At 35.5% G+C, this 14,754-nt stretch overlaps 1 protein-coding gene and 1 long non-coding RNA gene across 2 annotated transcripts in view; one reads left to right on the forward strand and one right to left on the reverse strand.

Moving 5' to 3' along the window:
• Positions 1–14,754, forward strand: part of LOC5574868 — a 73,487-nt gene that overhangs the window by 28,930 nt on the left and 29,803 nt on the right. The gene's annotated exons all lie outside the window — the stretch shown is intronic.
• On the reverse strand, positions 13,645–14,143 carry LOC110678788. Its single transcript, XR_002501940.1, has 2 exons — positions 13,997–14,143; positions 13,645–13,938 (listed from the first exon to the last, which is right to left on the reverse strand). It is a non-coding gene; the product is annotated as an uncharacterized LOC110678788 (long non-coding RNA).

Here is a 14,754-nt window from a genome sequence, read left to right on the forward strand (position 1 = left end):
AGCTAAGCAGCCATGTGGAGTAGAATACCAAATGGAGCCGTAAAAGTGATTTTGTCCATTTCATGATGTTTTCCCTTTCTGAAAAGGAACGTCTGAACGAGACATTTTCGTGACACCACTTTCCACAACTTGAGAGGAATGAATTAATGATCAAATCACGGCCGCAAAATTTTCCTCACAACTGGCGAAATGGAATCTTCCATCCTACACTGAAATATCCATTTGCGTATTTACGTAACTCCGTTTAGGTGAAAAGGATTTGTATACACATATTATGGATCTGACAGAAATAAGGACAAACATTTTTTTTTTAATATATTTTTTCTCAATCTCCAAGCGTCGCGACTAATAATTGAATAGTGCGCTGTGTGCATAAAAATCGTAAGAATGCAGCGGCACACATGTCATTATGACAGTTATGTCGGGAACGAGTCAATCGTCGCGTGTCCCACACGCGCGTTCCGATTTGGTGGGTGCGCGACAATACACTGGTTTGGGTTCACCCCCTAAGAAACATACAAAAGTGTTTTGTCAATATCTCTGTGATTACACACACTTAAGGGGGCAGGATCCGTCATTAATTTCGGAATTTTCAAAAGCAGTTTTTTTGTTCAAAATCAAGAAAAATTACAGGAAAATGTGTTCACTGTATTCTATTCTCCAACCGAAACACAGTGAACAAATTTTCATCGAAAAAATTTCAGTTTCGAACAGAAAAACTGCTTTTGAAATTTCAATGATGACGATGATTACGATGACGAAGCGTTGAACGTTAAACAGACTCTATGAGTTCGGTAATTGAAATTACCGAAAAAGATCGGTGATCAAAAAAGTTACAGACTTTTCGGTATATTGCGGCTGGATTACTGTAATCTGCGAAAAAATCACTGAACTTCGGTGATTTGATTCAATATTAACGGTATCGGTGAAGATATTTACCGATAAATCGTTAAACAAGCTCAAGTGCTGACTTCGGTGAAATATTCAGCTGAACTGTCGGTAATGAGTACCGTAGTAGGTAACTTGGAACAAGAAGCGTCAAATCCGCCATAATGGTAATTTCAATCGACTCTTGTGAATAAACCGCGAACTAATATGTAGACCCGTTCTACTTCGTTAGATTTTGCGAAAAGAAGTGATCGTATACGTTACAGGTTTGTAATTTTTGTTTTGGCTATCATCTGAGCAAGATCTGTAGTAGGTATATTTACTTTTTTATTATAGAATGAATAGGAACAAACATGACAAAATTGGACCCTCCAAAACAGCACGAGCTGCATTTCGCGATGGTGCAGAACCCGGACGTATTAGTGATTTTTAAGCCAATTCTGCATCTCCAGCTCGAATTTGGTTATCGAACTTAACAACTACCCGGCTGGCTAGATTCCTAACTGTGCACGTCTAATTAACACTCTCTATTGCGCATTAGAAAGACAATTAGTTATTTAGTCTCTAGGGGATGCGAATTGGAAATCAACAAGCAGCCAGGCTGCTGTCAATCTTATATTTTCGTAAAAATGATCTGAGTGTGCCTAGAAATGTACGGTCATGATTTCGTCACGCTAAACAATGTTATATAATTTATATAACACAAAGACCACCAACGGTTAAGAAAAGTTGTACTTGGTCTAAACTATGCTTGGGTATTTTATAACTTTTCTGAAATATATTTCTAACTAACATACGGCTATCAACTTTCTGATTTGGTGTATTGATTGGGTTAATTGCCTACACCGAAATGATGAAGATTTGTGTGAAGTATTTAAAAGGGTGCACTTTTACTGTGGATTCCTGCGAGACAACCAAACAAACAACGATTAGCACTCGTTGAAAAGTTTGTGATCAATTTGAACAAACTAAATGTTCGAGTCCGCACCCCTTAGGTTAGTCTTACTTCGTAGGTTTTTTTTTATCAAAAACACTTTTTTTAAATTTTACTTACTAAACTTTCACTTAAAGTTGTGACCAGAGTTAGGAAAAGTTCACACTACAGTAGGCAAGCGTAGAAAATCACAGTCAGCGAAGCCAGTGAAACTCACGCTTATCGCTGCTGTGGACAAAATGCCCTAAAAATAGCAAAACGCTCGTTGCTACGGGCAACCCAAAACTACTGTAAAGAAATGTTCCTAACATAGGCTACTTGATGAGATTCGAGATTTTAAACTACTGTAGTGAGAAGAGCCACGTGATTTAAGCGAAATTCAAGCCTACTACTATTACCGTTCTCAGCCCTGGTTGTGACATTTTTCGATGAACACACTTAAAAAAACATAACTAATTTCATCAGCATTGGAGCAAAATTTTAAATCAATTTGTCATTAGAATCGTAATCTTATCTTCTTTGCGGAGCACTTGTAAAACTATTAAGGTGAAGATGCATCGAAGCCAAACCTTGAATTTCCAAGAGCACAAATCTAGAGTACCAGCCAACCATTTGTGCTGAAAATTTGACTGGTCACTCGTAGGTGGTGACCAATCGATCAAATTTTCAGCGCGAACGGTTGTCAGGTTCTCTAGAATTGTGCTCTTGAAAATTCGACCCAGTGAACTACGTATCGTATAACAATGTGCATCGAAAATCACATATTCGTACGTCAAAAATTAAAATCGCACAAGATGCCAAATAATACGTTATCAATATCAACACAAGTTGTATATAAATCCCCAATACGATTCATAAACGACAATCTGTGTTGACAACAATACATGTGGTAAATAATGCAACATAAAATCGAGTTATGTTATATAAACTGACAGATAATATATCAATCCAGAAAGCATCGTATGAAATCACAATAACTTAGCAAAAATTACCACCCAAATTTGGTATCTGCTGACGATGGGCCTCAGAGAACAACAAAGTATGTGTCGCTGTACATGGATCATATATTAATATTGGCAAATAATCACTTATTAATTATGTAACCCTTGGTAGTACAGTGGTAAGGTGTCCGATACCTGATCCGGAGGTACCGCGTTCGAGACTCACTGGAAACTTTTTTTTATATTTTCATCCACATTTTGTGGCATCGTATATCTGATCGCAGAAAGTCTGAAAAAGTCGTGCCAAGTACGCATATAGCCTCCACTTTGGTAGGTATATAGGCTTTTCATGCATTCTATACGATTGAATTGATTCATATAGAATGATGTATAACAAAAGTTATACCAACCAAAATGTTGACTGGGGATGCATCTTCACCTTAAAATCAGCGTTATTGACGAAAATGATTTGCGTGCGGCTCAGGTGAACTCAAACTTTTACACGATGACTTGAATTACCAGCAATTAGCATGCTGCTAAGAAGCTGCATTTACTCTTTTGGAATCACAAATACTCTTCGGAAATATCGTGATTAGCAACTTGTTTAGAATATGTGCATATTTCACTATTAATATGTTGAAAACTATTTCCTTTCTTGTTAACGAATCACTAAGAAGGCACACAAACCAAACCTCAAAATTACAAGCGATCACATTTTGATTTTTAAAATTTCCAAATCATGGCATACTTAAATTTTGTTGGCATTCACAACAACTTATAACTTTTTGTAATTAGATATGTAATTTCCTTAGCCTTTTTTATCCGAGTGGTTAGAGTCCGCGAATACAAAGCAAAGCCATGCTGAAGGTGTCTGGGTTCGATCCCCGGTCCGTCCAGGATCTTTACGTAATGGAAATTTCCTTGACTTCCCTAGGCATAGAGTATAATCGTACTTGCCACACGATATACGAAAGCGAAAATGGCAACTTTGGCAAAGAAAGCTCTCAGTTAATAACTGTGGAAGTTTTCATAAGAACACTAAGCTGAGAAGCAGGCTCTGTCCCAGTGAGGACGTGATGCCAAGAAGAAGAAGAATGTGTAACTTTAAAACTGCATATATTTTCAATTTTATATTAAAACTAGTTGACCCTACAAACCTTGTTTTGTCCAACAGTAGGCTGATCGCTAATGTGAAATAAAATTACACTAAGAAATGGACCGATGCACGAGTTCACTAATTTGACGTTTGAGCGGTGCCGAATTCATTGGTTTCCATGGTCACATAAATAACACGGCACCGCTAAAACGTCAATAGGTCCATTGCCAGTTTTCTACGCCTGATTTTCTAAATTTTCCCGTGAAGTTCTTCGACTTTTTGTATACACAATCACGTCGGAAAGAATCAAGTAAATCCGTTGACTCGTTCACAAGTTATTTCGTGACATACAAACACTATTCCATTTTTATTTATACAGATATTGAAAATTCATCCAAGTGTATGGATTTCGGTCCCATACGTTATACTCAATTGAATTTACTTTAAAACAACAAAAATATAGTTGAATTTTGACGTTTTACTTTTGCAGATAGTTGGTTGTGAACAAACAAATGGTAAAGTTGTTTCTAACAATATAATGTCAAATCAACAATATTCATAGTTATATCAAAAAATAATAAATATAGTTTATTTCACCGAAAAAAATATTACGAGCACTATATTTTATTCTCCGTGAACATACATGAGTATAAATATTGTTCATAAACCTTTAAGAGATCACTGGTTACGCTTGTAGGTTGAAGACCTTTACTCGAAAGAATTATTGGAAAACCTTAAATTGCCGTGGAACTTAAAACTTGATACAACTTAAAAAATATGAACTTGTGAATGTTACATCCTTTCACTAGGATCCAGAAAGTTACTCTTTAAGCTAGTAGATCAGATGAACTGTACTCCATGTATTATGAACTAAGTAATAACAAAGTATCATGAACTAGGTTGGCCCTACCAAGTGCACCAATACGAGTGATTCATTTGATGAAATGGTTTCCGGCCATTTGTCCAAATGCCGTTTGGCCGAACGGGTCATTTAGCCGAATGCCGTTTGGCCGAATGACGAACAAAACAAATCAATTTGCTTCAACGCTGATAAGTAGGATTCATAAGTGAGGCCCAATAACTGATCAGCTAATTGATTTGTTGATTTTTATGATGTAGCCGAACGTCATGTTTGTCGCTATATTATTGCTACTAGGGAATAATTTAAACGATCCATTTATTTAGGACGAAGTCGTGAACTCGCATCAAGATTATTAGCTGATGGTTGGTTTGTTTCTGGACTACCGACGGTGTGTTAGGGTTTAGAATGATTTTTTAGGCTATTTTTTCGATTTTTGCTGGTTTCATAACTATTTGCAACAATTAAGCTTATACAGTGGGATTCCGTTTTTGGCAACAAAGTCGAAATTTTCAGTTGCCAAAAACGGAACCATGCCAAAATCGGAACCCATTTTTTGAATATTATTTTTCAACTATTATTTTTGAAAACATCATTAGAATGTTATTGGATCACCCTTATGGAATCATAAGGCATCGAGGCTTCTGAGCGGTTCTGCTCGAAGCAGATTTCCGGAGGGGTGGACTATGCTATGATTCTATAACCCCGTAATGTTGATTATGGCAAACCTTCTACATAGTTTTTATCGATTCAATGATTTTTAAAAGCTTTATCTACGCTATTTGTATATGTGGGTCATGTAAAATCAATAATCGCATGAGTGACATTTGTTCAAAGATTGGACTTTTCCTTGAAACTTTGAGAGAATACAAAACATGAAAAAATGTATTACCGTACTCTTTCAAAGTCGTACTTACAAAACAAAGGCGATGAGTATTACAAAACTGCATGAGTTTTTTTTATACAATTTAATGAAAATTAAAAATCAGTTCAACTTTTGGGCTCTAGCGTAAAATTTGACAAACTTTGGTGAGTTTAGAATAAATTTATTTTTCTGTTAAAGCAAATCATCTCATAAGGAATGGTTTACAGCAGTCAAAAGCACAAACTTAAACAAGCACATTACAGGATACTGCTTTGAAATCTCAAGAGCCTGATAAGAATTTTTGGGTGTTTGTAAGGAATCTACGCTATGACTCTGAAGCATATTGGTAAGAATCCGCAGAATCACGCTTAAAATTCTCAAGATCTCGCATAGGGTTTCGCCTCGATATTGCTGAAAATTCTCAGGTCTCCGATGAGAATTTTCAAAAATTCATTAGGCTACCATTATCACTAACCGAATGCCACAGGAAACCACCTTCTCAAAATCCACAACATTACACCAGAACTACAAAAAATACCCCTAGAAAACCATTATCTCGCTAGGATTTCACAGTACGCCCTAGAAATCTTAAGAGTTTGTTGGGCATCAGATATTGGACATAATCTTCAATAACCAATTATACATTCTCAGGATTCCGCAAAAACCCTCAGTGTCCATTTGGAACATGCAGACATCTTCAAAAATACGTTCAAATTTCTGAGAAGTTCCCTAAAACCAAGAATCCCCTAAGGTTTCTCCAGGGTAAGTTAGGAAACTCATAGACTCAGTTTGTAAGGATCCTAATGATTATTTTATGAGGCCCATATTCTCGATAAAAAATATTTTATAGAATGTAGGATCGTCTCCTCACAAATCTAACGTCTTACTTAGTCTGTTACAAATATGAAATGTAGCTCTAAATAGTTGCCGCAGAAAGATCAATATACACACTAATACTACAGACAAAACATTTAAACACTCTCAATCGTATTTATCGCACGTTTCACTGATGTTATTGACAATAAAATGTTGTTTGGACTGTGCGCACATTCGTCATTTTGGCGGTATTAAACGGCACTTCGAAATAATATAAAAAAATGAAATACAAAATAATGAGATGAAATTTATGATTAAAACTCTGTGAAGTCATAGACTTCATGTAGCTCTTGTGTCAGTGCTTGTGCTTTGTTTAAGTGTTCCAAATCTGAAGAAAAGTGGATTCATTAAGTGTATCACCTACTGGCAGACTATTGTGGGCTGTTCATTCAGTAAGATTGCCTGAGAAAAGAGGTTTTTCTCTAGTTGAGATACTGATGGAGATTAATGGCCTAATGTAACATTGCGAATGCATGACCAATGACCATCCCGAAGTAAATAGGCGCGTACAAAATCCCTTAGTAGTTGGTGGGATTTGAGGGAATATCGGCGACAATAGAGCTCTGGAATGTAGTCGGTGTGCAGTTGACTTGCCATTTAAATAACTAAATCAGCAGACACAATAATATTCACAAATATTTACAATTTTCAATGAAATTAAAAAATGTTGCCAAAAACGGATCCCTTTTGTTGCCAAAATCGGGGGGTGCCAAAAATGGAGCATGCCAAAAACGGAGCATGCCAAAAACGGAATCCCACTGTATTTCAATTGGGAATTTTACCTTTTTCAGTTATATCAGTATAAATATAATAATTATTTGCATCAAACTTGCTTCAATTTTTAAAAGAAGTTTTTCCTTCTTTTGATCGTAGGCTATTCTTTCATATTTGAATATGTTTTATATTTTATTGGAATTATGGCTCATAAAACGTTCATAAAGAGTCTCATTAAAACATATTTTTGGTACAAGGGTTAACTTAGGTGAGATGTCATTCTCCTCCTTCCTTAAATCGAACGACTCGGTGAACACTTACATCAATTAGGCTCACTGTTTCTCCGTTGTGAGAAGAAGAAGCCAAAACTCGTGGTTGCTAGAACTATGTATTAATGTACTAAGTACTAAGCATTCAAGCAAACCGATGCTACAGAAGGACGAATAAGTCGTACGCCATTTCAGTAACTGTCAAAAGCTGGCTACAAACGCAATGCGAAAACCTCTGCTGGCAGCTATTACCGCTAGAGTGATTCCAAGTAACAGCACCAAAATTTGGTAAATTTTTTAATTCATTTTTTTCTATTGAGCTGAAACTTTGCGCAGTTTTCCAGTTCCATCTAAATCATCATTTTCCGATATCAAATCTTCAAGTTGAGTCACGACTAACTTTTCAAAAGGGTGTATGTGAAAATGGTTCAAAAATAATCAAAAAGCTGCACAGCAAAAACGGTTCGTTCGATTGTTAGACAACTAAAGAAACAAAGTTAGACAACTAAATAAAGATTCCAAAAAAAATACACACAGTAAAAAAAATTTTTTTTTTGCATTAAAACACATAATTTTTGACACAAAAACTCAAATATCTCAAAACCCTATCGGAATACCAACGTTTTTTTTAGGAAAAACGGTCCATTATATTAGCTATCTACCATAAAAATTTGGTGATGGTAAACCAATAAACAAAAAAGTTATGACATTTCAAACATGTCACAATTTTCACATTTAGTAGAAAAAAAATTTTTTTTTCCGGTGTAAATTATTACGGAAACCGCAGTTTGTTGCTGATTTTATTGTTAAGGGCCTTCCGTGAATTAATCAAGTCGTTTTCATGTATTCATTAGTATTATGTATATTATATGTATAAATATTATGTATATGTATAAATATTATATGTTTATGTATATATGTATAAATTAAAATGAATTAACAGATTACACGAAAATATTTTTTTTTTACCAGGATATTTTTTTTAGAGTATGATCGATGAGTTTCTAAATGTTATATATAAACTTTAAAAGTTTTGGATTTGGGTATGCGTTATGAGATCATGAAAACGTTTTATTAATACTTATTTATTTATGTATTGTTATTCAATTTTTTTACAATATCGAACACTTTTGCATCATTATCAGTACAGTTCGAGTATAGTTTTGCTTTAATTTTATTTTCTGACAATGGAATGAAACAGTGAAATTTTTGGGTTCCTTGGATCGTTTTCGCGTTATTATATTGCTCGCTGAGCTCTGATGCCGTTAATTCGTACTCTTCAGTAGTAGTAAAACAAAATGATAATTTTGTTAAATCTTCTTCTTTTTTGCGATTCGCCCAATCAAATAGTTCTTTTGCAGTTTTAATTGAATGCTCACGTTCTTTGGCTAAACTTGCTCTTGTCGCCATGCGCTTTATGGTTCCTCCAATAGCATCACAAGGACCTTTGCCATGTGACGTAGCAAAGAAATGCCATTCTGCATCAATTCCGTACTTTGATTTAAATTGACATAGGCTCGAAAAATTCTTACGGTTTTTGTACTGCGATGCTGCTCCATCAGACATGAAATATATCTTTCTGATTTCTTTATACTTATCAACGCGTAAAAAGTTAATCATTTTGGCAATGAACAAATTTACAGATACTGAGTCGTGTCTTAAATCTTCGGAAATTACAATAAAACTAAAATGTTCAATTTGCGTACTTCCATTGAAATAAATAACGAATGGATGAATTGTAGCTTGTTGTACGTTCCAGTGATGGGACTGCACTTCATCTTGCAATACAAAGCTATAGTTTTCAGAAAAATCACAAATGACTAAAAATTCATCATCTTGTAATGTATTTTTCGTATTTTTTAAAAAGCGGGATTGCTCTGTTTTAATAAAGTCGTGAGGAATTAAACTTTCTAATTTCAAGCAAAACAATGACACAAACTCATCTACAGGTTTTACAATAGTTTCTAGGTCACACCTATCCGTGGTCACCCATTGCTCAAATGATAACTGATCAATATAATTTTCTTCAAACTCAGCGAATAAAGTATTTTCCAATGATGAAGAATCTGGACAATCCGAACAAGATCGTAGATAGCAATTTGATGTTGTATTTTCACACAAAAGACTACCAGTTAACATTTTAATATCCTTTGATAAATTGATTCTTTTCAAACTATGTAAGATTAGGTTAATATTTTCGTGTGTTGTGCACACACAAACGTTATGTGTTCCTGAATTGGATAGAAGCTTGCATTGCCTTGGACGAAGGCTTGCAAATGAGGAAAAACCTACCTTAATATTTTCGTTAATTTCCTTGAAGCGTGTATACGCTTCTTTCAAAGTAGTCATCAATAATCGTTTTTGGATTGCTTGACGCTTTCCATCTTTTTTTACAGATACATAATCTTTTTGGCCAGGCATAGCTCTACTTACTTCATCGTCTTCAAAATATTAAATTATTTTTTCTTTTGTCTCATCTGTTAATGAAGTACTCGACCTAGCATTTTTGGTTGCAAGACAGTTATTTTTGAATTGTTTTGCCTCTTTTGCTGTATTTCTATTGGTTTTGAACTCATCAATGGCGTCTTGAATAGACCACGAGCTTGGCAGCATCGACAAAATCAATAATTTTTCTTTCCTTGTCGTGGCTAGATTCGAGAACCTTTCCTTTATATTCATAATTACCTCATCGTAGTCTGTATTTTCCACATCCTCAGGTCCTAATTTGAAGAGGTTTCTTCGTACAGCTTCGTTGATTTCACGGTATTTTTTCTCGGGATAATTGACGTAACCCATCTTCGTCCATTTAATCGGAGTCACTTTTATTCCAGCTATCCCTTCGTTGAAGCGTTCGATATTGACCTTCTGGATGCACTCATCTTTTGATTGATTTGTTGAAACAGATGTCGCTGATGGTACCGTGGCAAGACTATCTGCACTTGGTACTTCTGGTAACTCCTCAGTTATTGTCGGTGCATCTAGTAATTCCTCAGTTGTTGTTGTTTTCGAACTTCCTGCAACCTGATCCACCGATGATGTACAGATTGCCCGTTTGTCAACGTTTAAACGGCAGGACGTACAAATGCGTAAATTTGTATTCAATGTAGACATTGGAGCATAACCAGCCGCTTTCAGTTTATCTATGGTGCTTTCGGTGAGATTTCGTAGCTCTTTCGAACACTTTTTTCTGCAAACGGCCTGCAACAGTTGAGAAAGCGACTACTCATGTTGCTTGTTAGATTTTAATAAACAAAATCACTTTTAATTTTTTACTGACTAGTTTGGTGTCGTTTGCTTGACTGAAGAAAAATTTTACAATTAAATCTTTTATAACCATAGTAGTAGTATATTTTTAGCTTTTTCGTGAGTATGTTCATGGTATGTACTTATCATGTTTTTGATGTTGTTGAAGTTACTCGCTTTCTCCCAAATATGATTAACAAAGTCTATTCTCTACCAAGGCGGGTCTATACCCAGGTGTTATCAGATTTTAACTTTGTGGAGAAAACCAGCGCCGAGAAAACCGACCTGCTTTACGTATACTAGATCACCTGGGTATAGACCCGCCTTGTTCTCTACGAGGTAAACTTTTTGTAGGTAAACTAGTCGTATATCTGTATAGAAAACTTTTTTTGTAACTTTTGTCTTCAATATTAGATTTCTTATAGGTTTCTTTTATCAAAAGGTTTCAACACTATTGAGAGAATTTTTCTTCAGTTACGTACAATAAAAAATATGACACTATCAAGACTTTAGATCACAACACTGGATCGCGTCTAACTTTCTAATAGATGCTATAATAGTTATGAATAATTAAATAAAATATCATGAAAACAACTTGTTAACCTCATGTGGTACCCTTAACAAAAAATTCAGCAACAAACTGCGGTCCTAAAAAAAATTAACAATGAAAAAAAAAAATTTCACTATGTGTCAAATTTGTGAAATATTTGAAATGTCATAACTTTTTTGTTTATTGGCTTACCATCACCAAATTTTTATGGTAGATAGCTAATATAATGGACCGATAGGGTTTTGAGATATTTGAGTTTTTGTGACAAAAATGATGTTTTTTAATGCAAAAATATTTTTTTTTTACTGTGTGTATTTTTTTGGAATCTTTATTTAGTTGTCTAACTTTGTTTCTTTAGTTGTCTAACAATCGAACGAATCGTTTTTGCTGTGCAGCTTTTTGAATATTTTTGAACCATTTTCACATACACCCTTTTGAAAAGTTAGTCGTGACTCAACTTGAAGATTTGATATCGGAAAATGACGATTTAGATGGAACTGAAAAACTGTGCAAAGTTTCAGATATTTTTGAAATGGTCGATCAGAATCGACTTGCATGCCTCCGTGGAATCCCTCGCTAGCAGAAAAATGAATAATTGCTTACATTTAGGATGTTCTTCTTTCAGTATTATTGACTGTTTCTGGAACAAACACTTAAGAGCTATGATTTACCCCAGACAACCAGAGATCGCATAAAATGTTATGACTCGTTTATTCATACTAATTACATCAAACCCGCAAAACACCGTGGATAAAATCGTCAGATTGATGAGTTTCCTCGCATAAAACACTTTTATAATGAGTTCATTTGTACATTTTCTTTCGTCCCGTACACTCGTACAAAGTAAGTCGAATCAATCCGTAGCAGCTGTCAAATCAATATTTGTTATCATAAGTTAAGTCCAATAAGATCACAGGTTAGTTCGGTAGAATATTTATACACTCGCATTCCCGCATAATAAGGAACCATAATCAAACAATTCCCCAGAACATCCGCAACAATTTACGACAGTATCGGAATAATTTAGTAAAACCTCTAAATTAACAATAAAACAACCGTACCGCAAACGGGTTTAACAGTTTGGAAAATAGTAATTGGGAAAATAACAGTATGTGGAATAGGCGGTTAAGTTATGTAACCATAAAAAACGACGGTTTTCTCGAACAAAATTTTTCGATTACAATTCGTCAAATGGTAGACAAACTATCCATTTTGTGTCCATTTTACATTCAACAAAATAGGTTTGATATAGTTGAACTGTAAAATTTCAATAGAAACAAATACTGTATGTTAAATTATTTGTTTATGGTGTCATATGGTTTCTAAACACTATGCTGAACTGTTCCATTATGTTTATATTGAATGACAATAATGGTTGAATGTATATTGCTTTGCGCTAGAAAATAATTTACCAACCAGCAATGACCTAATTTTCACCCGCTTCAAGTTAAAAATTGATGATGAAATAGTTATTTATGCAACAAGATGCAAAATGAAGATTTTTTCAGCACGAGTTGTACATTTATCCAACGAGGCTCGCCGAGTTGGATAAATACAACGAGTGCTGAAAAAATCGAGTTTTGCAACGAGTTGCATACAACATTTTTTGCTATAACGAAAAATGCCGTTCTATTGAATTATTTCTAACTGCACAATCCTATTTTAAGAGTATCCACATGGCCTTCCATTCGATGCATAGACTCAGTAGTTTTCAATCAGGTAGGCTGTGACACAACAGCCTGATCTTAATTATGACAGTCACAAATTTTCACGCTTCAATCGAGATTCTATTGATCTGATTTCTACGAGGACTAGGTCAAACGCCGCATACAATTTTCGACTTTTTTAAGGTAATCCTCATGTACCAAGCTGCCTGCACGAAACGTGAAGAAACTTGAAGTTAGGTTCCGGATATTTTGCGATTTACCCTACAGCAACCTTTACAAACACTGGGTGAGCTGCTTTTAAATCAGAATGGCTCTCTGATCTCCCTTTACTCAGATGCTAATCGCCCAATTGTTGCAGAAGCAGAAGCATGCATGACCATGTTCAAAAACCGTGAGATACAGGCGTATTAAAGAGACGATAAATCTCCGAACTGTTTAGTGGAATATGATGAGTATGGAGAGACACAAAGTTGGTGACACTCAAAACAGAACTGAAAAGTGCTACTTTTTAGCACCGAAATGAGAGCTGAAAAGTAGCACTTTTCAGCATTGTTTTTGTTGTCAGGAAAAGTAGGCCGTTATGTTGTGCATTAGCTTGATATAAAGTAGGCTTATATGCAACGTAATAGCAAAAATACTTTTTTCGCACCTTGGTTTATCCATTATCTACCGCAAAAAATTATATGCCGAATAAAAAGCAATACACATATAAAAAAATCTCCCTTCAATTAATACATAGGAATCAAGTTAACACACAATTTTATTCGGAATTTTTGACACCATCATCTCTCTATTGCACAAATCAACAGCGCAGATTATCCAATCACTTCAATGCAGAAGAAAACTCCAGGCTCCAGACGCACGTTCCCCGCCTTTTAGTCAGTATGTAAAACATTCTGGGCCAGGTTCATAAAATCCAACAAAACGTTTTTTTTTAATCCGGCAGAGATGTCTCAGCTCTATCAACACATAATTTTCTAGCTGGGACTAGCTCTGCAAGTTTGAATCCGGCAGGTACGGCAAGATGGTAGAAAACCTGGCAGGAACATTAAGCATTGGTTATTTTATTCTGATAATAGAATTTGTAAGCTTACCTATTTGTTGTTTCCAACGGGTTCAGCTGATCCAATCCTGTCCGGTATAGCTTTTCCCTGCTGAACAGGGTTTTAGGAATCGAACACCGTAGCATTTTTGTGGTTGATGTGGTCCTTGAAGGCATCAACAGCCCCTTTGTTTGAGTAGGTTCTTCTTCTTTCTGGCGTTACGTCCCCTCTGGGACAGAGCCTGCTTCTCAGCTTAGTGTTCTTATGAGCACTTCCACAGTTATTAACTGAGAGCTTACTTTGCCAATGACCATTTTTGCATGCGTATATCGTGTGGCAGGTACGAAGATACTCTATGCCCTGGGAAGTCGAGAAAATTTCCAACCCGAAAAGATCCTCGACCGGTGGGATTCGAACCCACGACCCTCAGCTTGGTCTTGCTGAATAGCTGTGCGTTTACCGCTACGGCTATCTGGGCCCCTGTAGGTTCTGTAGCAATTTTTTGCTTTCAGCGACGGTGGCCGTATCACACTATTTACGTATCAGTGGAGATGCCGGTACAAAGCTGCTGCTCTTCGAATTAAACAGAGATCTATTTTAAAACTTAAATTTCACTTCAGATTTTAAATCAGTCAAACGGTTTGTATTATTTTGTTGTTTTTTTTTCACACGCGGCTGAAAACATGCACGCTCAAAAAAAATTTACACGGTTTTATGTATTTCGAGCAATAGGATTGTTTTTCAATTTGCGTGTCTTAGTGTTACGGTCCATTCAAAAATTATGAAAAAAGCTGTAAAGGGGGACAAAT

The sequence above is a fragment of the Aedes aegypti genome, chromosome 3, assembly GCF_002204515.2.
Source record: "Aedes aegypti strain LVP_AGWG chromosome 3, AaegL5.0 Primary Assembly, whole genome shotgun sequence".
NCBI lineage: Eukaryota > Metazoa > Arthropoda > Insecta > Diptera > Culicidae > Aedes > Aedes aegypti.